The sequence below is a fragment of the Pan paniscus genome, chromosome 22, assembly GCF_029289425.2.
Source record: "Pan paniscus chromosome 22, NHGRI_mPanPan1-v2.0_pri, whole genome shotgun sequence".
NCBI classification, from domain to species: domain Eukaryota; kingdom Metazoa; phylum Chordata; class Mammalia; order Primates; family Hominidae; genus Pan; species Pan paniscus.
This window is the reverse complement of record NC_073271.2, coordinates 35,127,679-35,151,512: the sequence shown is the minus strand read 5'-3', so window position 1 is coordinate 35,151,512 and position 23,834 is coordinate 35,127,679. Positions and strand designations below refer to the sequence as shown.

The 23,834-nt window shown below is 45.9% G+C and overlaps 1 protein-coding gene across 1 annotated transcript in view; it reads left to right on the top strand.

Moving 5' to 3' along the window:
• Window positions 1-22,953, top strand: part of PSMG1 (proteasome assembly chaperone 1) — a 168,952-nt gene extending 145,999 nt beyond the window's left edge. Inside the window, exons 10-11 of the transcript XR_010111149.1 lie at window positions 16,701-17,242; window positions 18,866-22,953. The gene's annotated coding sequence lies outside the window, so the exon portion shown is untranslated. The remainder of the gene's footprint in view (window positions 1-16,700; window positions 17,243-18,865) is intronic.
• Window positions 22,954-23,834: the final 881 nt, after the last annotated feature.

Genomic DNA, 23,834 nt, shown 5'->3' with positions numbered 1-23,834 from the left:
AACAGACTAATATAAGCTCCTTCCTCCTCTCCCCTCCCCCTACCTGTCTCCAGGGAGGGGAGGGGCCAGGAGAGGAAGAAATAAAGGAGCAGGACCGTTCCTTCTTTCTGGTACCAATATGGCACTGTCCTTGGAGGCTGTTTAAACAGATAGATGCTTTCTCATGTTCTGCACAAATTCGTGAGAATTTTTGTATTCCACCTCATACTGTAGTTGTTTGTTCTTGATATGCATATATTGATCACCAATTAAACACTTCACTCTTCTTCCCTCCATCGGAATCCCACCCCTACCCCTAGATCTTCAGGTTGAATTCCTGCTCCAGGTATCAATGGCACAGTCATGCTGGCTCATCGCAGGGGTGGGTGGGAATTGTCCAGTGAGAGGAGCATTGAGCTTGCTCTTGGGACATATGATCCCTAGAGAGTCATTCTTGTGGCCTGGTGGCCCAGGCTACATGGAGGTCTTTTGCTGTTGGGTGCCAGTCTGCATCACATGTATACACACACACACACACACACACACACACTTTATAGAGTGCAATGCTGTTATCTGATGTTTGCATTGCACTGAGCCTGCTAATAACCTCCAGGAAAAAATGCTGTTGTCTGCTCATGGAGGTCCCAAAAATATTGCCTGGCAATGGCTTCTCTGGGACATTCCGAAGGTGGGTTGGTACTGTGTCATCTGACCTTCCCTCCTTGAAATGCATGCTTGCTCAGGAAGAGAAGACTCAGATGTCCTTTCCAGCTGCCAGGGCCTGAGGCATTCTGTAGAGAATTGTTCTGGAGCATTTCCTGGAATAGCCACCTCCTCAGATGAGTACAGAGGGGCTGCGGAAGAGGCACAAAGTCAGCATTGCTACCACTGAGACTGAAGGGTGAATGTCTAGGAACCAGCATGATCAGAGACACCACACAAATGCAGGGGAGACCCCCGGCGCCGAGGTCAGGGGTAGGTGCTATGAGGAGTGGCGGGGACATGGGCAGACATGGGTCCACTGCTGTGTACAGACACGTCATTCACAGAAGCCGAGAGGTGGAAGCAACCCAAGTGTCCTTTGACAGATGAATGGAGAAGGAAGATGTGGTCCATCCACGTAATAATATTATTCAGCCTTGAAAAAGAAGGAAATGCTGACACATGCTGCAACATGCATGAACCTTGAGGACGTTATGATAAGTGAAATAAACCAATCACAGAAAACCATATATATGATTCCACTTATATGAGGTTCCTGGAACAGTCAAATCCATAGAGATACAAAGTAGAATGGTGGGTGCCAGGGGCTGGGAGGGAAAGGGGAGTGGTTAATGGATACAAGTTTCAGTTTGGGGTGATGAAAAAGTTCTGTGGATGGATGGTGGTGATGGCTGCCCAACAGCCTGAATGTGTTTAATGCTGCTGAACTGTGCACTTAAAACGCTTAAGATAAAAATTTTACGTTAAGTATAATTTACCACAATAAAAAAGGTAAAATAAAAAGTAGAAAAAAACTTGAGAATATTAAAAAAAAGACACTGTGAGGCACGACTTCCTCACTTCCTCACCCCACACATGGAAAGTTCTGGAAGCTGGATTGCACTGTGTCCGTCTGTTCCAAGGCCCACAGGTGGGACTACTCTTCTTTGTTGTCTTTCATTTTTCAAAACCTAGCTCAGATTGCCCTTCCCTCTGAAAGCGTCTTTGGGTCTCTTGACTGGGAGCTGCTGCCTTTGGCACGTTCTCATGGCCCCTTGTTTCTCCAGGGTGAAGTCTGCTATGTTTCATTTACTCGTTTGCCCACCTGCCTTCCCCCTGAGACCCAGGGACCCTCTGAGGCAGGCTGGGTCTTGTTCACCTTTGTGTGTGGCTCCATGCTCTGCATAGAACTGAGTGCACCAGTCATGTTGGTGCTGCTTCTTGGGTTCCTCTCCAACCGTATGTAAAAATCAGGCCCTTTGGGAGGCTGAGGTGGGTGAATCACGAGGCCGGGAGTTCGAGACCAGCCTGGCCAACATGGTGAAACCCCGACTCTACTAAAACTACAAAGAATAGCTGGGCGTGGTGGTGGGCACCTGTAATCCCAGCTGCTTGGGAGGCTGAGGCAGGAGAATCGTTTGAACCTGGGAGGCAGAGGTTGCAGTGAGCCGAGATCACGCCATTGCACTCCAGCCTAGGTGACAGGGTGAGACTCCATCTAAAATTAAAAAAAAAAAAAAAAAAATCAGGCCCTGCCTATCTGTGAATCCCAGGAGCTTCTGCATGAAATCACGTGGCCATGTGAAGTCCCACCCCTTGCATTTCAAATTTTCTCCTGTGGTGAGAACCCCTAGGACTCCGATGAACTGAGAAAAATGATTTCTGCTTTGCAAGAGAACCAGTATATTAGAAGATTATGTCTTTCACAGCTGGGAGCAAGTCTTATTTTCCTCTTGTTCCTATCTTTCATTGATTTGAAGTCTCAATATTCTTTTGGGAATATTTTAAGTCTACAGTGTTCTGAATGTGGAATAGATTTACTGGGCATGGCTGGCACTGTGGGGGTTAGCCTAGCAAAGGAAAATTGCAAGTTGTTCTTTGTCTTTCCAAATGTATCTGTCCTGATCACATCAGTATCCTATCGATCACATTAAAATGAAGAATTTCTGTCCAAGATAGGGAACCTTCGATAAAGTGAACAGGCAAGTGTCAGACTGGGAGAAAATATTTGTAATATCTAAAACTGTTAGAGAATTGAAAGAGAGGTTCAAAGGCACAAAGAATTCTTGGAAATCATCAAGCAAACAATTGGCTCTATCTTCCTAACTTGGATTCCTGCATCTGAGTGTTTCCAATGTCTCTCCTTCATAAATAAGAAAAAGTTAAACAAAAAAAGTTTAAATGAAAAACTGTTTAGGTCAGTGAAGACCTGAGTCTCAGTTTAGGATGTTGTGACTGAAAATACCTAAAATATTAATGTCACTTTTGCATGTTGATATATTGGTGCAGAGAGGTAGCATGAAGTGGTAAAAGACCATGTTGTGGGTTGAATGTTTGTGCGTCACAAATGCATTTGTTAAACCCCCAACAACCACTGTGGCTATATTTGGAGCCTCTAAGGAGGTACTTACAGTTAAACAAGGTCTTAAGTGTGAGACCCTAATCTTATAGGATTAGTATCCTTAGGTGAAAAGATGCCATTGGGAATAATATTCACAGTAGCTAAGATACAGAAACAACCCGAGTGTTTATCAATGGATGAAGGGATAAATAAACATTATATATATATATGTATATATATATATATATTTGATTTTTTTGAGTTCCACGTATAAGTAAGATCGTGCAATATTCTCTCTGTGTCTGGCTTATCAGGCTCATCCATGTTGTGGCAAACTGTAATATCTCATTCTTTTTTAGGGCTGAATAATATTCCGTTATATATATTTTATATATATAGTTATACATATATTGTTATATATATAGTTATATATATAGTTGTATATAGTTATATATATATATATAGGTTGTGTGTTCCAGCCAGGTCAACACAGATGGAGACAGAGACAGTGCATACAGGAGCACATGTCCAGGCACTGGGACTCTGAGGCTGTAACCTTGGGAACCATCGGAGATGATGGAAAGGGCCTGGTATTGCCACAGTCCACATGGAGCTGGGGGTTTAGGCCCACTTCATCTAGGCCTGAGGGGAAGGGGGAACTCCACCTGACATCTGGCTACAGCCTTGATAGAGTCTCTGACAGTGGGTCTGACTTTGCCTCAGTTGGATTTAAAGAAGTCAAGTTGCCATCATTTTCCCCAGCAAAGCCTGGGCTCAAAGTCACACAAGAATAGCTTTTTGAAGCTGGTGCTGGAAGGAAATTCGGCCAATGACCTTCGGGAGGCTTCTCCAGTGTGATGTGTCCCTCTGTGTTCACTGGTCGTGTCTCAGCATTTCCTGGAGTGTCTCCATTGAGGCTTGAATGGGAACTTAGGCCACCAGTGAGACCACAGGATGAAGTGTGCAGAACGCTCACCCAGGTCCTAGTGACTGCAGGCTCCGGTTATTGAAACATGGATGTGTTTCACACACTTCCCAGGTGGCACCCATTCCTAACACATATGAACCTGCATTCATTTTTATTGGAAACTATGGGCCAAAATGAGCCCAAAGATGGTGGTGTTCAGTGGGGCTGTTCATGGTAAGACAACAATGTTCTTCCAGGTGGTCTGAATGGAACAGCTCTGTTAAAGTTTCCTCTCTGGTGCCACCAGCCAGAATTGCAAATATCATCATCACTAGTGCCATCAGCCACTTGAATTTTGAATATATCCACTGGATTAAGGATCTCCAAGGAAACAGGACAGATTGTGTGTGTGTGTGTGTGTGTGTGTGTGTACGTGCTTGTGTGTGTGTATAAATATGTCTCATATGCTCCTTAAATGAAGAGATTTATATTTATTATAAGGAGTTGGCTCATGTGGTCATGGAGGTTTGTAGCAGGCAAGCTGGAGACCTAGGAGAACAAAGGATGTGGTTCCAGCCTGAGTCTGAAGGCTGGAAAAAACTGGTGCTCTAGCTTGAAGACAGCCAGGCAGAGAAGAGTTCCTCCTTATTCTTGGAAAGTCAGCCTTTCTGTTCTATGCAGGCCTTTGGCTGATTGGATGAGGCCCACTGGCATGAGGGAGCCGGTTGCTTTACTCAGCCTACTGAATCCAACGTTCATCTCTTTCAAAACATCCTCACAGACACAGCCAGAATCATGTTTAACCAAATATCTGGGCTCCTCATGGCCCAGGCAAGTTGACATATGAAGGTAGCCATTACACCTGCAGAGCAATCCCCAGAGGTACAGGCTCAAAGCCATGACCCTCTGCCTGTCATGACTGCTGAGGAAATACCTAGATTTTATAATTGGCTACTGCCCTGTTTGTCTTGTAATTAAAAAATGCTTCATTAGAAACTTTGACTCCAGCTGGACTAAAGACCTAAAAGTGAAAGGTAAAATCATAAATTCAGTAGGAAAAAATGTAGAATGATATCTTTGGTCCTAGGAATGGGAAAGGATTAGTGAACAAAAATGCAAAAGATATTATAAAAAAATGTTAAAATGTTGTTGTCCATAAGACAAAGTTAGGGAAAGATGATGGATTTGGAGAGGGTGTCAGCTTGCAGAAGGTTATGTCCATAACTAAAATAAATCAAGAATATCTGAGAAATACCTACACATTGATTAAAGAAAGCAGGAATTCTAATGGGAAAATGGGTGAACGATATAAATGGTAATTTACAAGAGAGGTAACCTTTCCCAAATACCCAAGCATTTGAGGAGACTCTCATTAGGAATGAGAGAGGGGCAAAGACAAGAAGAAGATATCACTTCAAATCCATTAGGCCACACAAGAAAGCCATCTATACTCAGCATTGGTGGGTGAGTGGATAGAGCAGCCCTCCGGCCTTGCTTTGGAGGTGCAGATGGGGCAGAAGGCTGAGAGCACATGGGGACACTTAATCCAAGTTGGCACAGACGCTCCGTTCTGCAGCTGTGGTGCTGCTGGGCAGGGATTCAATGCTTGGGACATGGGTGAGGATGTGTGTGTGTGGTGTGAAGGGTGGTCCTGGGAAGCTGCACACACTTGGGTGCCCACTGCTGGGGGTAGTGGTGGGTGATGTGGGGAAGCTCTTTGTAGAGCAGTGAATGGGAAGAGGGGTGGGCCAGATGTGCTGGGCAATCCCTGCTGGTGGTGAACATTCCATTCACATGCACCTGTCCCTCCTCTTCCCCATCTATCCCCACACCTCTTTCCATTTGTCTGTTTTCCTCACTGGTAAGCAGGGCACCCAGAATAACTTGCCATTTACTTTCAGAGAGTTTTTCTAGATTTGACTTAGTTGTGTTATTCAATAATAATCAATGGAAAGGTCTTCCTGCTTTCCTTATGCTGTCCCTCCTTTCCTCTGTCATGCATGGGACACCCACCCCGGACAGGCACTGTGCTGTGTGCAAGGAAAATGAAGAAGGGAAGAGTGACCTGAGAAAGCAGGCTCACTGACCCCCTAGCACTTCACGGTAATGAGCTGATCATCGGCATACCTTCATTTCTTGTAGAGGCAGTGGTTCTCAACTTTTTGTTTTTGGGACCCCTTTACATTTTCAAAAATTATTGAAGACAGCAAAGAGCTTTTGTGTGTGTGTGTGTATTATGGTAAACTGAGCTTTTTTTTTTTTTTTACCATATTAGAAAGTGGAATTAAGACATTTAAAAACATTTATTCATTTAACATAATAAACTTATTACATGTTGATATAAATAACATTTTTATTTAAAAAACCCTAAATTTTTAAGGGCAAAATGGTCTAATAAGAAGAGCAGTATGATTTTACATTTTTTCAAGTCTCTTTAACAGCTGGAAGATGACTGGATTCTCCTATCTGACTCTGTACTCAATCTGTTGCACTACCACACATCACAAAGCTTCTGGAAAACTCCACTGCACACTTACAGAGTAAGGGTGGAAAGGGTAGATGACATCTTAGTATGATTATAAAAATCATTTGACCTTATGGGGGCCCTGAAAGGGTCTGGGGACTCCCAGGGGTCCCTGGCCTGACCACACTTTGAGAACCACGGGCATTGGCCTTTCTGAAGGTTTGATGTAGTGCCTCAGTTCTAGAAGCCACTCAGTGCTTGATTCTAGAAGCAACATCTAGTGCTATGGTGAGGCCTGGGCCTGAAGTCTGGCTGTGATCTTGGAGCATTAACCTAGAAATTGGGGACTGAAGGAAACTGAGGTGGGCTGCAGGCATTGGACTTTCCTTTTAGTGTTTCTTTGTGTGTTTTGAGGGACTTTTTAGTGCTCTTTTTACTGACGATAGGAAGTAGGATATGGGTGGTGTATTATCTGAAGCTATCATTTCCTGAGCACTTCCTTCCGGATAGGCACGTTGGTTGTGCTCTCTCTGGCTAAAATTAGTTTGTTCTTTGGAATTTGCTGTCTCTTAACGTAACAAAGGGTTTGGAGTAAAAATAATAAAGTATTAGTGGAAATTTAAAGGTGCTAGCGGGCCCTTTTATTGTTCTGGTAACATTGATCTTACTTTAATCTGTGGTGCCCCTCCACGCTTGTATATTGGGAACAAGGGGTTTCATGTCCTTAGACTGGGGGCAAATTCTCAGACACATTTCTGGCAGAACTCAGGTGGAGAGGGAAACATCTTTAGCTCCATCTAAAGTGTAAAATGGAGTATAGATGTGTACTGCCTGATGAAAATCTGTTTTTCACAACTGAGACACAGCCTTTGAGGGTCCCCCCGCATGTGATTTGTTTACCATTTCCGTGCCCTCCTCTGGCACCATCCTAGTCGCTAGTGAACAGATACCATCTGACACATAGATTTGTGTCGTTTTATAATTGCAGTGTTGGCAACCATGTAATTGTCCCCTAAGAGAAGACTAGTTAAGTATGTTGTGGGATGTCTATATAAATGGAATACAATAGGGCTGAAACAAACAAAAATGTGTTTTCTTGTACCATTGGGGAAAAATTTCCAAGAAGTAGTGTTAAATCAAAAGTGAAGGCACAGAGCAAGTTTTGTAGAGTGCCAGTCTTTGTGGTGGGGGCGGGAGTATTCGTGTAGTATTTGCTTGTATTCGTGTAGTAACCTTTGAAGACTATAAAACCGTCTATTAAGAATGGAAACTCATAGGCCATGGTGGGAATAACGTGACTGTGACAGAGGAAAGGGAAGGAACTGCTCATATATACACCTTCTTAAACTTTTTGATACCATGTAGATGCATTACCCATTCAAACATTAAATCTGCTTAAAAATAATAGAAAAGCAAAATAAAATCCAGATGGCAAGCAGCTCAAATCCTTTTAACTAAAACCCCTTCATTTTTCTAGACAGGGAATAGCCCCACTGTGAACCGGGGGCAGTCCTGCCCCTGGGGTTAATGACTTTTCAGTTTTAACAAATGTCACCCTTAATGACCATGTAACCATGATAAATGCAGAAAGGCACCAACCCAAGTCCTCACTAGTTGGCTCAGCAAAGCAAACCTCTATTGATCCATGGTTCGTCTCTTTAGCTTGGTTTTTAGCAGGGAGGCATAGAGACCAAGTGTTCAGAAACTTGTTGGACAGAGGGTGGAATTTTAGAATTTTAATAGTTGTCTTTGGACAGGTTTCATGTGCTGTGAACATGCCCCGAGAGAGTGCCTGAGTGTGCAAATCCATTAGGTTGGAGCCCGAGTCACCCCTAAAGGAGCTCCTACAAGAAGGAGGTGCTGTTTAGCTTCTGAGGGGTAGCATGGTTGGCTTACATCTCTGGGGAAGCTCTCAAGCAACAAAGGGTGAGGAATGGACAGTAGCAGCTTTTTAAATGCAGGTGAGGAATGTATATGGGCTTTGTAGATATCTCAAGCATGAGAGTTTTGAAAGAAAAGGGTTGAGTACTGACAGAAAAGCATCACTTTCAAAATGTTTCAGAAGCACATGTTTCTCATTCTATTACATAGACATGTGTCAAAGTTTCAGTTTAGTTGACGAGACAAAAGTTGGAAACGTTACTTCATGCATTTTCCTTTCCTCAAATATGGCAGCCCTCTTTATCCATGGAGATCTGTTCCAAGACTCCCGGGGGCTGCCTGAGACCTCGGAGAGTACTGGACCCTACACATTTTATGTTTTTTTCCTATATGCACATACCTATGATAAAGTTTCATTTGTAAATGAGGCACAGTAAGAGATCGATAACAATAATAAATAATGAAATAGAAAAATTATAACAATATACTGTGCTGAAGATTATGTAAATATGATTTCTATGTACTGTACTAAAGGTTATGTAAATATGATCTCTCTCTCCCTCTGTCTCTCTCAAAATATCTTAATATTTTTGGACAACAGTTGATGGCGGGTAACTGAAACCTCAGAAAGTGAAACTGAGGCTAAGACGGGATGATTGTGTTAACAATGGTGTTAATAATTTTAAGACATGGGTGGAGGTAGGCAAAGTCTATATAGGACATTTCTGTATTATTTTTGCAACTCTTCAGTAAATTTGAAATTATTTCAAAATGCCAACTTGAAAAAAATTACCTAAAAGAACAATAATAACAACACAGGAGGCTTTTATTTACAAAGCTGGGTTCTTAAGAGAGAAAAGCTTCCTTTTAGCGTTGGGAGCCAGCCTTCTAGGCTGGGCATGGCAGGCACTTCTCTAGAAGAACGTGAAGCCCAGGGGCTTTGGCTACCACAGCCCAGCCAAGACAGAAGTTCTGCGAGAAGGACGTGTCATTTGCACCTTTCAGAGGAGTCGGGATGTTGTCAGAGACAGGCCCCAGGGCCAGGCCTCCTGTTCAGACATCACAGATTGTCCATAAAGCAGAGAGGATGCAGGAAATGACGTAGGAATCATTTCCCAATGAGTCAACCTGTAGGCTGAAAGTGGGGCAGCTAGAGAGGAGACCAGGGTATAGATGAGTGTCCTCAAGAGGCCCCTCCAGGCCCCTGGCTGAGGTTGAGACCCTGGAACGTGGACAGGACTGAGGGACCCAGGTAGGAGGGCCTGACCCTTGCCCACCTGGAACCAGGAGGGGGTGCCATCTTGAGAACCCCTGCACCAGAAGGAGAGGCCCTGGGTTGGCCTGGGAATAGCGGCCTGGGGCAGGCAGAAGGCTCCGAGGCGGCCTGACTTGCTGGATAAATGGATGTTAGCCTTTCCGGTCACCATTCGATGTTGGCATTGGCTCTCCTTGCTTTGCTGGGGATCTTTTCTTCCCAGCGTATGTACTCCATGCTCCCTAAAGCATTTCATGTTCCTTAGTGAACTGGAGCCAAGAGAGGCCCCAGTGAGCTCGTTCAACCTCTGATCTGTAGGTGACAACTCACTCCCCAAATGCCCTCCTAGTGTTCTTTGTGCGGATCTTAGAGGGAAGCTGTCCCCTGCTTCTGGCCCCCTGCCCCATAGGAGTGAGCAGGCTGGGATGACACCATCCAGTGACAAAGGGCTGAGATCCGTGTCTTGGGGCTTTCTTTGCTCTTTTTGGCTCCCAGAGGCTAGGTTAGCTCTGAAGTAAGGGCACCTCTTATGGTGACTTGGGGTTACTCATGGATGGCTTTATCCTTCTTTTAGGTGTGTGGTTGTGAAAGGACCCTGAGTGGCTGGTAAGATCAGTTTCTCTTCTTTGCCTGTGCTGGGTGGGGCACAGTGCACCACACTAGATCCCACGCAATGGGGAGCCTGGGAGGGGGCGTGACGAGGGACGCTTTCCACCAGCAACTCTCTGCAGTGTTTCTTTTCTTTTCTTTTTTTGAGATGGAGTCTTGCTCTGTCACCCAGGCTGGAGTGCAGTGGCATGATCTCAGCTCACTGCAACCTCTGCTTCCTGGGTTTAGTGACAAGTACTCTTCCATCTTGCTGTAGAAGAGCTGATTGATTCTACCAGCCACACAGGGAATGTGCAGGGAAGTATAGCAGATACGATCACTATTGCAATGCTTGTCACTAAACTCAATAGAACAAAAACTAGAAAGCATTAGTTTTCAAAGCTGGCTGTCAGTTTGATGAAGTTAAATGAAGGTGGCTGAGGAGGAAGATGGAGAGTTCATGTAGATTCTGAAAGGGTTTTCTGGTCCCTTCCAATTCCTTAGGAGTTTGTTTATTATTCCATTATTGATTGAACAGATATTGATTCAGCCCTGTGACCTGCCGGGCTCATCAAGACAAAGAAGTTTCTCTCATAGCCCTTTGGTCCCAGTGTGGGGAGACAGCTGATAAAAATAAGCACAGTTGGGCAGAAATGACAGCACGTGCCAGCAGTGGTAACTGCACGAGGACAAAGAAGTGGCAGAGACTGGCAGGAAGACGTGGGGCTATGGGGATCGAGGGGTGGGACAGGCTTCGATGTTCAATAGGACAGTGGACTTGGGTCCTAGGGCTGCCCTGATAAAGCACCATAAACTGTGTGACTTAAAACAACAGAAATTTATCCTGTCACACTTCTGGAGGCCGGAAATCCAAAATCGAGTTGCTGGCAGGGCTGCATTCCCTCTGCAGGCTCTAGGGAAGATCCTTCCCTACCTCCTCCACCTTCTAGTGGTTCCAGGCTTCCCTGGCTTGTGGCCCCATTACCCCAGTCTCTGTCCCCATCTTCACATGGCCTTGTCTCTGTATCTCTGTGTGTATTATCCTCTTTTTATAAGAACACCAATCATTGGATTTAGGCTCACCCTAAAACTAGGATATCTCATTGCAAAATCTTTAACTTAATTACATCTGCAAAGACCCTATTTCCAAATAAAGTCACAATGACAGGCTCCCCATGGACATGAATGTTGGGGAGGATGTGATTCAACCCACTGCAGGTGGTCAGGGTAGGCCCCGGAGGGAAAAGAAGGTGGGATATGAGCTTAGAGGAGGTGCTGGGAAGCCAGACAGCTCCCTGTAATAGGTGGGTTCCAGGGCAAAGGAGCAGCTGGGACAAAGCCCCTGAGCTGGGGCAATGAGGCCACTACAGTGGGGACAGGAGGCATGGATGGGAGAGGGAAGATGTGGGCGAGGCATCACACAGGGTCGTGGAGACCATGATGAGGCCCCTGCAGTTAGCGCTGAGTGATATGGGGGCCACACAGGAGGCTGAGTAGAAGACAGATGCCACTTGACCTTAGGAGACTGCCAGGAAGTTGGTTCAGGAATCCAGGAGCAAGCAGAGCGGGAGGATAATAAGTGGTTGGCTCCTGGGTTTACTTTGAAGGAAGGGCCAGCAGGACTTCCTGACCAATTGGAAGAGGGGAAGGAGGGAGTGAGAGCAAGAGGAGAATGGACAGGGACTCCAGGGCTCTTGGCTGGAGCAGCCAAAAGGATGGTGTCACCGGGGATGGGGAGGTCTTTGCAGGCAGCAAGTTGTGTATGAAGAGCAGGAGTTTAGTCTTGGGCGAAGGGAGTGTGAGATGCTGAGGCTGAGGTGTGGAGTTGGCTGTTGGACATGTAAGTTGGGAATTTGGGAGAGAGGTCTGGGCTGGAGGCACAAATTGGTGGGAGGATGACTTTTTTCATCATTGGCTTTTCCTAGATGTTGGGGTTTTTGGCTTACAGATGGGAAAGAGAGTGGGGAAAGGAGACAGAAAAAGAAAAAAGATAGTGAAGAAGGTAAGGAGTTAGACAATTTCATACTGGGGCCCCCACTGGGTGTTATTGGTGGAGGCAAAGTGGAGATGAGAAAGAAGGAGCCCTGGAATCAGACTGACCTGAGCCTTTGTTTTCACTGCTGCGAAATGGGGATAATAATCATCATGATGATGATGACGATGACCCGACCATCAAAACAAGACAATAACAGCTGCCAACCTTTGTGACACTCAGGATGCGCCCCACTCTGAGCACTTCATGGATGTACCCTCATTTAACCCTGACAATAGCTGTGGGGCAGGTTGGCAATTTAGTCTGGGAGCTGTGTAGTCTGAAGCACAGAGAGGTTGAATCTCCTACCTGAGGTCACACAGCTGGTGGGAGATGGTGCTGATTTACTCAGGCCTGAGCTCTTTGCCCTGGGCTCCACCTATGATACTTCTCTACTGTGTGCTTGGCACATCTTTAAATACTCAAAAGGTACCTGTAGGTAAAATCGGGGCTTACAACTTGGGAGTACTGAGAATTACAAATAAAGGAGTCTTTCACATTCTGTCATGAGACCTGGGTCAGCCAGGTCACAGGGGCCGCCCCCCGGCTTTCCCCATCTCCCCCGGAGTTCCAGGTTGTATGTGAAGCTGGGAGCGATGAGGGTGAATTTCAGGTCGGGAGATTATAAAGAGGCCTCTCTTCTGCTGTCCTAAATGCTCCAGCGGACCAGCCTGGGGGCACTTCTCTTCATATCCTGTTACCTTGAAGAATAATCCCCTTTATTCTTGTTTTCGTGACTTGCCCATCTCTCTCTGGGTTTCAATCTTTTTTTTTTTTTTTTTTTTTTTTTGTGGAGAATGGTATCATCTAATATTTATTAAGTAATTAAGTGTTCAATAAAGCTAGGGCATTTCCTCCAAGCAGGCTGGCTGGAAGGCAGGTTTGGGGGCTCACTTTCGCTTAGGTCTGTGTCCCTGGGGGTCCCACGGCTGTGCACTGCCTGATCGGGAGGCGGCAGCCCTGGCTGTCACACCTGGCTATGGGCAGAAGGCCCGGAGGCGGGGACAGGAGAGGGTGCAAACGTGAGGTGTGGCAGGTACCGTCAACGCTGGACAGACAGCAGACTCGACCTTTGTGTGTGTGTGAAGATTTCCCAACCAGGAAACAGCTTTGAAGAGCCACGTCGCACACATGATCACACACCGCCCTGTGAGTGACCCATTTTGGAAATGAAGCTGATCAAACACTGGGAGCAGACAACTGTGACCCCAAGTCAACCCCGAGAATGTCACATGGGGCTAGAGAGGGACGCGCCTCCATGCTGGGACGTACCAGACATTGACCAGCTATTTCCAACCTACAGGCCTGCAAAGGTGTTAAAACTGATGTAAAAATATTCACATGTCTCTATTCCTAACATGCAGACAAGGCATGAAGGGGCCCCGTTCCCAGGCGTCTCCCCGAGGCCCTCTACACGAACAGTGCTGCTCCCTCCACTCCACTTCTCTTTCAAAAACAAAGCGAGCTGCCAAACCAAACAGCAGCCACAAACCCCACACTTTCTTCTTCTGAGTAGAAAATCATAAAGTCACTGTGGAGCAAATGAAAGTTCAGAAAAGCATCAAGGAGAAAAGAACCGCCTTCAGCTGTTCTGCCACTGGTAACCTTTTGGCTGACTGCCTGCTCGATATTTTTTCTAATATGTTCTCATGATTACATTAGATGTTGAAAAAAGTGATTGCAACTAAAATTATTTTCATGGAAACAGTTTCAGTGGACCCCGTTCATCATATGAGATCATATCATAATTGATTGAGCCCATTTGCTACTGTTGGATATTTAGATTGTGTCCATTTTTTTGCACAATTATGCTGCAGCGAACGTTGTAAATGAATAAATCTCGGTGCAGATCTCAGATCTGTTGGTGTGGACAGTGATTCTCCAACATCTTGCCAAAGTGTATCCCCCAAAGGGAAGCTTTGAGGTTTTCACCTTTTTCTTAGAATTTCAGGAGAATGTTGCTTTCTTCTTGAAAGTGATCTGATTTGTTTTAATGTTAAAATAATGTCTTCAATTACTAATCCGTGAAATGAGTCATTAATTTAGCCCTGCCTGCAAAGGCTTTCAGTACAATGGATGTCCAGGGAGATGAGCCCTGGGGACCCTGAGGCCTCAGATCTCATCTGCTACTTCTCATTATGCCTCGGGGGTGCCCGGGTGAGAAACAGGTCTTTGCAGAGGGTTGCAGAAATGGAATTGCTGGGTTAACAGTGGGAACTTTTTAAAAGATTCTTGGTACATATGGCTCTTCTATGTAACAAAATTAATTCCACAAGTATAAAAGTTACTACGTATAAGTGTCATCTTCTATACTCTTGCATTATAAAAACAGTTACAAAAAAGATAAATACTGATCTATTTTTAGAGTTAAGACATTTCTAGATATAGAAGCAAAAAGAACAGCATAAAAAAAGAATTTGACTACATATCTAAAGATGATGTTAAAATGAAAAGGTAAATAATAAACCAGAAATTTCAATTTGCTATATATGCTATATATTTGTATCACGTGTATATAAATGTGTGTGTAAGCATCAGTGTCTTAATAAGGAACACTTTCAACAAATTAACAAACTGCAAACATCCAGTGGAAAAATGGGCAATGAACACAATTACAGATAACTATAAGAATGAATAGAAATGATTAATATATACATGTGAAAAACAGTCAACCTCACTAGCAATCAAAGAAGCGTTAATTAATACAAAATGCCACTGTCACCTAATATAATTGGTCAGCTTTAAAGACGATCATGAGGGTCAGCAAGGGCACAGGGAAGCATCACGCTCCCTTGCTGCCTGAGCGAATGAATTCCTTCTTGTGTCCTGCCCCAGCCCAGGGACTACCTAGCCACACACCTTGGCTTCCATTCTACCCTGAGCCCCCCTCATGACAAGGTAGAAAAGCTTTTCCTTTATTTAAACCCCATAACACTGTGTCTAGGAGTCTCTTGTAGTAGGTGGTACAAACGATCTTACTTGATAATATCAATACTCAAAATAAATATGGTTTTCTAATAATTTATTATTTTATTTTATTTTATTTTTGAGACGGAGTCTCGCTCTGTCGCCCAGGCTGGAGTGCAATGGCGCTGTCTTGGCTCACTGCAACCTCTGCCTCCCGAGTTCAAGTGATTCTCCTGCCTCAGCCTCCCAAGTAGCTGGAACTACAGGCACCCACCCCCATGCCCGGCTAATTTTTGTATTTTTAGTAGAGACGGGGTTTCACCATGTTGGCCAGGCTGGTCTTGAACTCCTGACCTCAGGTGATCCACCCTCCTCAGCCTCCCAAAGTGTTGGGATTACAGGTGTGAGCCACCGCACCCGGCCTGGTTTTCTAATAATTTAGACATAAACGATGCTATGTCACTGGATCTATTCAGCACTATGTACCAGGCACTGTCCTGGTTACTGAGATACTGCAGTGGACAAAACCAGACCTGGTCCCTGCTCTCGCGGAGCTGACCTGCTGTGCGGGAGACAGACTCTAAACAACCACATACATTAGTGAACAAGTGTATGAGTTCAGGAGGGGTGTTGCCAAGATAAAAGGAAGGAGGCCAGACAGCAGAGCAGTGGGCCAGGGGAGGGAGGCATTTTAGCCCAGCGTGTGAGAGAAGGTGGCTTCTGAGATGAGGCCTGATGGAGTGAGGAAGCAGTGGGAAGACCCAGGGAAGATGTTTCTAGCAAACGGAATGGCTTACGCCAAGACCCCAAGTCAGCAGTGTATTTGGGCAGTTCAAGGTTCAGCAAGGAAGCCAGCGTGGCTGAAGAGCATGGGGACAGAACAGTGGAGGTAGGAGGTGCCGGGGAAGTGGCCAGGCATGAGAGCACACTGGGAGAATCGCGTAGGTCATGGTGAGGCTTTAGGGTGAGGTGGGGGAGCCTCTGGTCTGGTCGGTTTTATGCTAAGTGTTGTCATGTTCTGGCTTACTTTAAAAAAAATTGGCGCTCATGCTTGCAATCCAACTTTGGATTGGATTGCAGTCCCACTTTGGGAGGCTGAGGTGGGAGGATTGTTTGAGGACAGGAGTTTGAGAGCAGCCTGGGCAACATAGAGACCCCGTCTCTACAAAGAATAAAATAATGAGCCAGGCATGATGGCGTACGCCTGTAGTCCCAGCTACTCAGGGGGCTGAGGTGGGAGAATCGCTTGAGCACCGGAGGTTGATGCTGCCGTGAGCTGTGATCACGCCACTGCACTCCAGCCTGGACAGCAAAGTAAGACTCTGTCTCAAAAAAGTAATAAAAGTTGGTATAAAAGGCACATAAGATAAAATTCACCATTTTAGTGATTTTAAAGTGTTTAATTCAGTAGATTCACAATGTTGTGCAGCCATCACCACTTTCTAATTCCAGAACTCCATCACCCCCAAAACAGGCTCACTTTCATCACCCGAAAAAGAGACTCTTAGTCTATGCACAGTCACGCCACGTCCTCCCTCCCCCCAGCCCCTGACAACCACTTTCTGTGTCTGTGGATTCGCCTATTCTGGGTATTTCATATCTATGGAATCCTACAAGCCTTTTGTGATGGTTTCTTTCCCTCAGCAGAATGTTTTCAGTTCATCCACGTCGGAGTGTGGGCCAGCAGTTCATCCCTTGCCATGGCTGAGGAATAGTCCATCACGTGGATAGACAACAATTTATTTCTCCATGCATCAGGTGACGGACATTTGGGTGGTTCCCACCTGACTCACTTCATGAAAGAATATCTCTGGGCCCCATGTGGAGGCTCAAAAGAGCAGAGCTGGGAGACCAGGGAGGATGTAGCTGCAGGAATCCCAGGAATGCAGGTGAGGGCCGGAGGCGGTTGCCCTGCAGGTGAGTGATGGGAGAGGCCAGAGGGGCAGCCAGCAAGGTGTGGGTCTGGAGCCAGCAGATCATGTTTTCTGTCTGTCCTTCCTCCACGATGATGTACTCTTTAGGAGCCGAGTGACGATGACCTGTGGATGAGCAGCCTGGGATGCCCCTGTCCCCAGCCTCTTCAACCTGACACAAGTTTGCATTCTATGCTCTCTTTCTTTGGAACAAGGATTGACTCCTAAGTGGCATCTGGAGAAGGCCGAGCTTCCTGCAGGGACCTGAAGAGGGTATTAATAGCAACTTTCCTCTGTGGGGTGTGGGACCAGTAGGTCAGGACAATGGACCCCAGCCAGGAACCGATCCAGAAGTGACCACTGGCTGCCACTGAGTGGAGCCCACCAGGCCCGCTCTCCTCTCAGCCACAGTGGGGATTGCTTTCTGCATCCTGCTGAGAAAAAAACTGCATAGAACAATTTCTGAAATTAAGGGCCATCTACTGGGTTATTTTAAACCAAAGAGCTGAAGCCTCCTTCAGTAGACACAGGAAAATTGATTAAAGTCTGTGCTTCAAGGGCCCTGAAAGCACTTTATGTCAATGTCCTTCCTGCGATAGTGCTTCTGTGTTTTAATAGTAAAGCCTGCATGAGTTTACTAAGAAGGAAAACCTTATGTGTTTTGCAGGTAAAATGTCTGTCACCCAGGCATTGAACTCAGCAGTATGGTTTGGCAATTACTGTCCTCAAGGCTCCTTTCTTTCATTATCTTTATCTCCTTTAAAAATTTTTTTTAAAGATTTGTTTCTTATTTCAAATGGTGCACAATCTTATACAAGATTTAAAAAATTACAAAATTAACTAGCAAAAAGTTAAAATCCTCCCTAATGCAGACGGCAAGGGGCTATGGCTTCCTTCCTGTGCGACCAACATTCTTTTTGGTATGTTATGTTTTTATCAGCTGCTTTGGAATCTGAGGCTGATTGGTTCCATCTGCATTTCTGTTTGACTTTCAGCTCTGAGCTCACCCTAATCATAGCTCACTATCAAGAAACAGCACAGAGACTGCTACAGAAGCTGCAGGCTTCTACTTGATAATACAACCTAGTAACATACTGAGCTGGTCTGGAACCACTCACACAGACCCCTCCAATCACTGAGAGCCCAGGGCTGATGGAGCAAATAGAAGATACCGCAACGCAAGGAGGGCTCCTAAAAGAAGTCTTAGACAAGGAGTCTGCATCTGCCAAACTCCATTTTTCTGGAATCCCAGCTGAATGCTGGGATTCATTAATGCTTCCACGTTGCATTCTAACACCCAGAGCTGCCCCAGTTCTAATCTGTGACTCACAGTTACCCTGGTCATCATGCGTATGGATGGCCTTGCCCATAGGCACATCCATTCTCTCTTCCAGGCTGGCAGGTTTTCTCTAAGTTTGCTCACTTTTTTTGTACTTATTTCTGCATTTGCCTCCTGAAGGTTTTTAGAAACCGAAACGGAGTTATCAGATTGCTCGCAGTGGCCAAATCTTGCCCTAAAGTCAAAGCTCTGAAGCACTGCACTAAAGAGCTCTTGGAACACCCGTGGATTCCCAAGGAAAGGAATGGATAAAGTTGTGAGCAACAGAGGTGGTGGCCGTGGGGGCGAGTGCCCAGGGGAGAAGGCAGCCATTTCCTTTGTCTTTCCTCTATTCTTCCTGGATGCAATTTTCCACCCAGGTTTTCTCTGTTGGGTGAAATCTCTGCCCAAGGAGGGGGCTGCAGCTCTCCCTGACCCAGGGCAGGCGGCTCACCTTTCCTCTGCCAACAGGGCCTGACAGCAAAGGCTGCTCAGACAGCCAGGGAGGGCATCTTTGCAGGGTTCTGAGATGGAGGCCATATTTCTCAGAGCAAATCCCCTTGCTCTGTTTCTTTCAGAAGCCATGATGACCTTGTTGAATCCAGCCATTCTGCAACTGCCTGTTTTGACTTTAGGGATGGAAGTACTTCCAGGCATGCCAAGAGGGAAGGAAACATGGCAGGTGCACTGGCTTTGAAGTTGCCATGATGGTTGCAATCCTGCATCTGTCTGTTCCTGATGGGGTGACCTCAGGCAAGTTGCTTGGCCTCCCTGAACCCCAGTTTTCTAGTGTGCAAGATGGGAACCATATTGCCTTGGGGATGACTTCAAGGACTGAGAGAGGTATTTTTTTTTCTTTGAGACAAAGGCCTTGCTCTGTCACCCAAACCGGACAGCAGTGGTGCAATCACAGCTCACTGCAGCCTCAACCTCCTGGGCTCAAGGGATCCTCTCACTGCAGCCTCCTGAGTAGCTGGGACTGCAGGCATGAGCACCATGCCTGGCTAATTTTTCAATTTTTTGTAGAGATGGAGTCTCACTGTATTACCCAGTCTAGAGGGAGATAAATTCTAAGCTTAGTACAGCACCTGGCTTATATGAAGAACTCAGTAATCAGTGATATTTACTTCATGTATTTATAGTTCCTAACATGGGTGTTTAGTCAGCCTCCCTTTTGCTACATCTTCCAACTGTTCAGATATCCTACTTGTCTACCTCCTCCTCCATGAACCCTCCCTAGGTTCCCCCAATCCTCAATGATTTCCATCTCCTCTGTTGTCAGTTTGCCCCATTCCTGCCACTAGGACTGTCTGAGTGTTTCTTGTGCATTAATGTTGTTTCATTAAGAGTGGGGAGGTGGCCTCAGAAGTGGTTCAGTGGTAGTTTAAGATGCTAGGTAAGAGCACAGATTCTGCAGCCACACTGCCTGGGTTCAAATCCTGACTGGGCCACTTAACACCAATATGATTTAGTTTCCTTATCTGTAAAATGGGTTCAATAACAGTTCCTGTCTCAAAGAGCTGTGAAAAAGGATTAAGTGAGATCCATTTAGATCCATGCCTGAGCTTACATGTGCCGTGTAAGTGTTAGCTATTATTATGCCCACCTGTGTAATTTTGGTAAGTTGGCGTATCTTTGTGAACCTCAGTTTTCTCATCTGCAAACCAGTAGCATTAAAATGTAATCCTCTGGGCTGTGGAATTAGATGAAGTGCTGAAAATGTGGGCACAGTGCTGGGTGCATGGTAAGCACTCAGTGTTGGTAGTGGTTGTTTTTGTCAGTTCCTGGGGACAGGAGCTCTGTCAGAGTCTCCTTTTTTGGGGAGTTCTGATAGAACTTGGCCCATTTAACAAACAAAATAACAGAACTTCTATTTAAAGTTGAATTGCAGATCAATCATAGCAAATTTTCAGTGTAACCATATCCCATGTATTGCATGGGACATACTTATGCCTAAGAAATTATCCACTGTTGATCTGCAATTCAAATTTAGTGGGCCATCCTGTATTTTACATAACAACCCCTCAAGAGGAACTAGTGTGAGTCTCAGAAAATCAATGGATGGAGGCAGAGGTGCTGATGGATCCCAGTGTGTCTTCTCTCTCCTCTGCTCTGGCCCTGCTGTGGCTCCCCTGGGGTCCTGGCTCCAAAGGTGGACATGCTGGGCTTGTTGAATCCTGGCATGCTCTGTGCAAATCCCTCAACAATTGTCCAGAGTCTGCCCCCTCTCAGCAACCCCACAGCTATTGCCCTGGTCCCTTCTTCACTCTGGGTACCATCCCCCAGCTGTTCTCTACACAGCATCCAGAGATATCCCTTTAAAGGTGACACTGCTGGTTGGTTTCGGTGGCTCACACATGTAATCCCAGCACTTTGGGAAGCCAAGGCTGGAGGATCACCTGAAGTCAGGAGTTTGAAACCAGCCTGGCCAACATAGTGAAACCCCGTCTCTACTAAAAATACAAAAATTAGCTGGACGTGGTGGCATGTAGCTGTAGTCCTAGCTACTTGGGAGGCTGACGCAGGGGAATCACGAACCCGGGAGTCAGAGGTGACAGTGAGCTGAGATCATGCCACTGCACTCCAGCCTGGGTGACAGAGCAAGACTCTATTTAAAAAAAAAAAAAAGTGACACTGCCTTCTCAAAACCCTGCAGCAGCCCCCTTCTCACGAAGAATAAAATCTAGAGTCTGGACCTTTGCTTCCAGGCCCTGACTGTTCTGGTCCCAGCCTCCCTCTGGCCTCTTTCCTCCCGTCTCTTGCTCACTTCCTCTGCCCCAGACACACCTGCTTCTTGATGTTCCTGGAAGCACCTGCTGGTCCTTTTTGGATGAGACATTCTGTCCCCTGAGTACAGGAATGCTTGCTCCCCTTCACTTCACAGCATCTTTGTGCAAATGTCCTGCCCCCGAGAACTCGACCCTGGGCCGGGCTCCCCTCTCACCTTGTCTTTTCCTCTGGGCGATCATCACCTCTCGACACTCCCAGCACTCTTTTGTTTGTTGACTGTCCCTTTCACAGTCCCGGGAGCCCATGAGGGCAGGGACTCCGAGATGTCCTCTGCTGCATCCTGGCCACAGCTACACGCCTCCCTGGATGGACGCCCTGTAGGCCAGTGTGGAATGAATGGGTCATGTAGCGGTGATGAGATGGGGAGGCTCTGCAGGTTCCCACGCTGTAGAATTTGGCAAATGAGTGAAATTGTGCTAGGAAACAATTCTTGGAGTTCTTGTAGCAGCTCAAAGCCTTAAGGTTGAGCCTGTGGCAGGTAATGTTGAACCAAGCTTCTGGAAGTTTCTGCCAGTGACACCCATGTCCAGTGGTTGGACTCACTTTGACTTTGTGCTCTTTGTATCGCTGATTCTTCCTTCTTTTCCTCTTCCTGTTGTCAGTAGTATTGATTGGTAACTGGGCTCACTTAAGCATTTAAAAGGACAATGATGGAAATGCAGCCTTGCCCTGTAATAACATGAAGGGCGAACGGTTTCATTAGAATGCCATAGAGTTCTCCGGGGGGTGGGGGGGTTGCATCCTTAGGACATTGCTACTGTTTGGATGTTCACCCCTTCCAAATCTCATGCTGAAATTCGATCCCCAATGTTGGAGGTGGGGCCTGGTGGGAGGTGTTGGGTCATGGCGGTGGATCCTCATGAATGACTTAGCACCATCCCCTTGGTGATGAGGGAGTTCTCACTCAGTTCACGTGAGATCTGGTTGTTTAAAAGAGTCTGGGACCTCCCGTTTTCTCTCATGCTCCTGCTCTCGAGTGTGATGTGCGTACCCCACCCCTTTGCTTTCCACCATGAGTGAGAGCTCCCAGAGGCCTCCCCAGAAGCTGAGCAGATGCTGGCATCACGCTTCCTGTACAGCCTGCAGAACTGTGAGCTAAATAAACCTCTTTTTTAAAAAAAGTTATCCAGCCTCAGATATTTCTTTATGGCAATGCAAAAATGGCCTAACACATTCATTTCAGCTGTGTCAGTACCCCAGCTGCCCTCAGAGGTGGAAGGGATGTATGTTTCGCCTAATGTGCACTTAGAAAACTAAGTGCAGGCCGGGTGCAGGTGGCTCACACCTGTAATCCCAGCACTTTGGGAGGCCGAGGCGGGCAGATCACCTGAGGTCAGGAGTTCAAGACCAGCCTGGCCAACATGGTGAAACCCTGTCTCTATTAAAAATACAAAAAATTAGCCAGGCATGGTGGTACATGCCTGTAACACCAGCTACTTGGGAGGCTGAGGCAGGAGAATCATTTGAATCCGGGAGGTGAAGGAGGTTGCAGTGAGCTGAGAGCATGCCACTGCACTCCAGCCTGGGTGACAGAGTGAGACTCCATCTCAAAACAAAACAAAACAAAACAAAACAAAAAAAAAACTGAGTGCAGAGGTTAATACCTTCCCAAATCCTATAGTCGCTGAGTGTAAGCTGAAGCTCACCTTTTCCCCTTTCTTTTTAATTTAAAAATATTTAAATACAAATATACACTTAATTAATATTAATTTAAAAATAAATATATAAATAAATATTAAATACAAAGAAGTTTAAGATAAAAAATATAATGAGAAAAATTGTCCATAATCTCCCAGCTCCCCCACAGCAGTTTCATCTCCCCACTCCGGCCTCATTATTCATGTGACGTTTTCACATCATCATCACCACAGGTATCACTTAAGATTGTTAGAAATATATTGTCACCTCATCCCATTGTCTCTGAATAATAGTTTTCAGTGACTGCATAATAGTCCAACAAATGAAAGCTCCAGATGATGTATCTTCAGGCTATTTCTCTATATTTTTAAATAATAACGCTTATTTTATAAAGATTTTTGAGCTGTGACGTTTTTCTTTCTTTTGAGCCCAAGTGTTAGGATTCTGTTGTGGGTCAAATTGTGTCCCTCAAAAAGATGTGTTTAAGTTCCAACCCCTGGTGTTTGGAAACGAGCCCTTATTTGGAGATAGGGTCTTTGCAGATGTAACCAGGTTGAGGTGGTCATTAGGGTGCATCCCAATCTAATATGGCTTGTTCTTGTAAGTAGAGGAAAATGTGACGTGGAGACGCAGACACACATGGATTGTGACAATGAAGGCAGAGATTGGAGTGATGCTGAGATAGGGTCTTTGCGGTTGTGATCAAGTAAAGAGGAGGTTATTAGGGTGGGATCCCATTGTAATATGGCTGGTCCTTATAGGTAGAGGAAAATGTGATTTGGAGACATAGACACACATGGAGTGTGACGATGGAGGCAGAGAGTGGAGCGATGCAGCTGCCAGCTGAGGAGTGCCAAGCGTTGATGGTCACCATCGGAAGCTAGAGGAGGCAAGGGGGGCTCTGTCTGGAGTCTCAGAGGGACAGCAGCGTTGATTTTGGACTTCTTGCCTCCAGAAAGGTGAGACAATACATTTCCGTTGTTTTAAGCCTCCTGGTTTGTGTTACTTTGTTGTGGCAGCCCCAGGGACCGGAGTCTGATATTCTGTCAAGTACACAGCAGAAATCCGCCTTTCCTGATCACATCACACTGATTCCGGGACCAAGCAGGATGTCGCAGG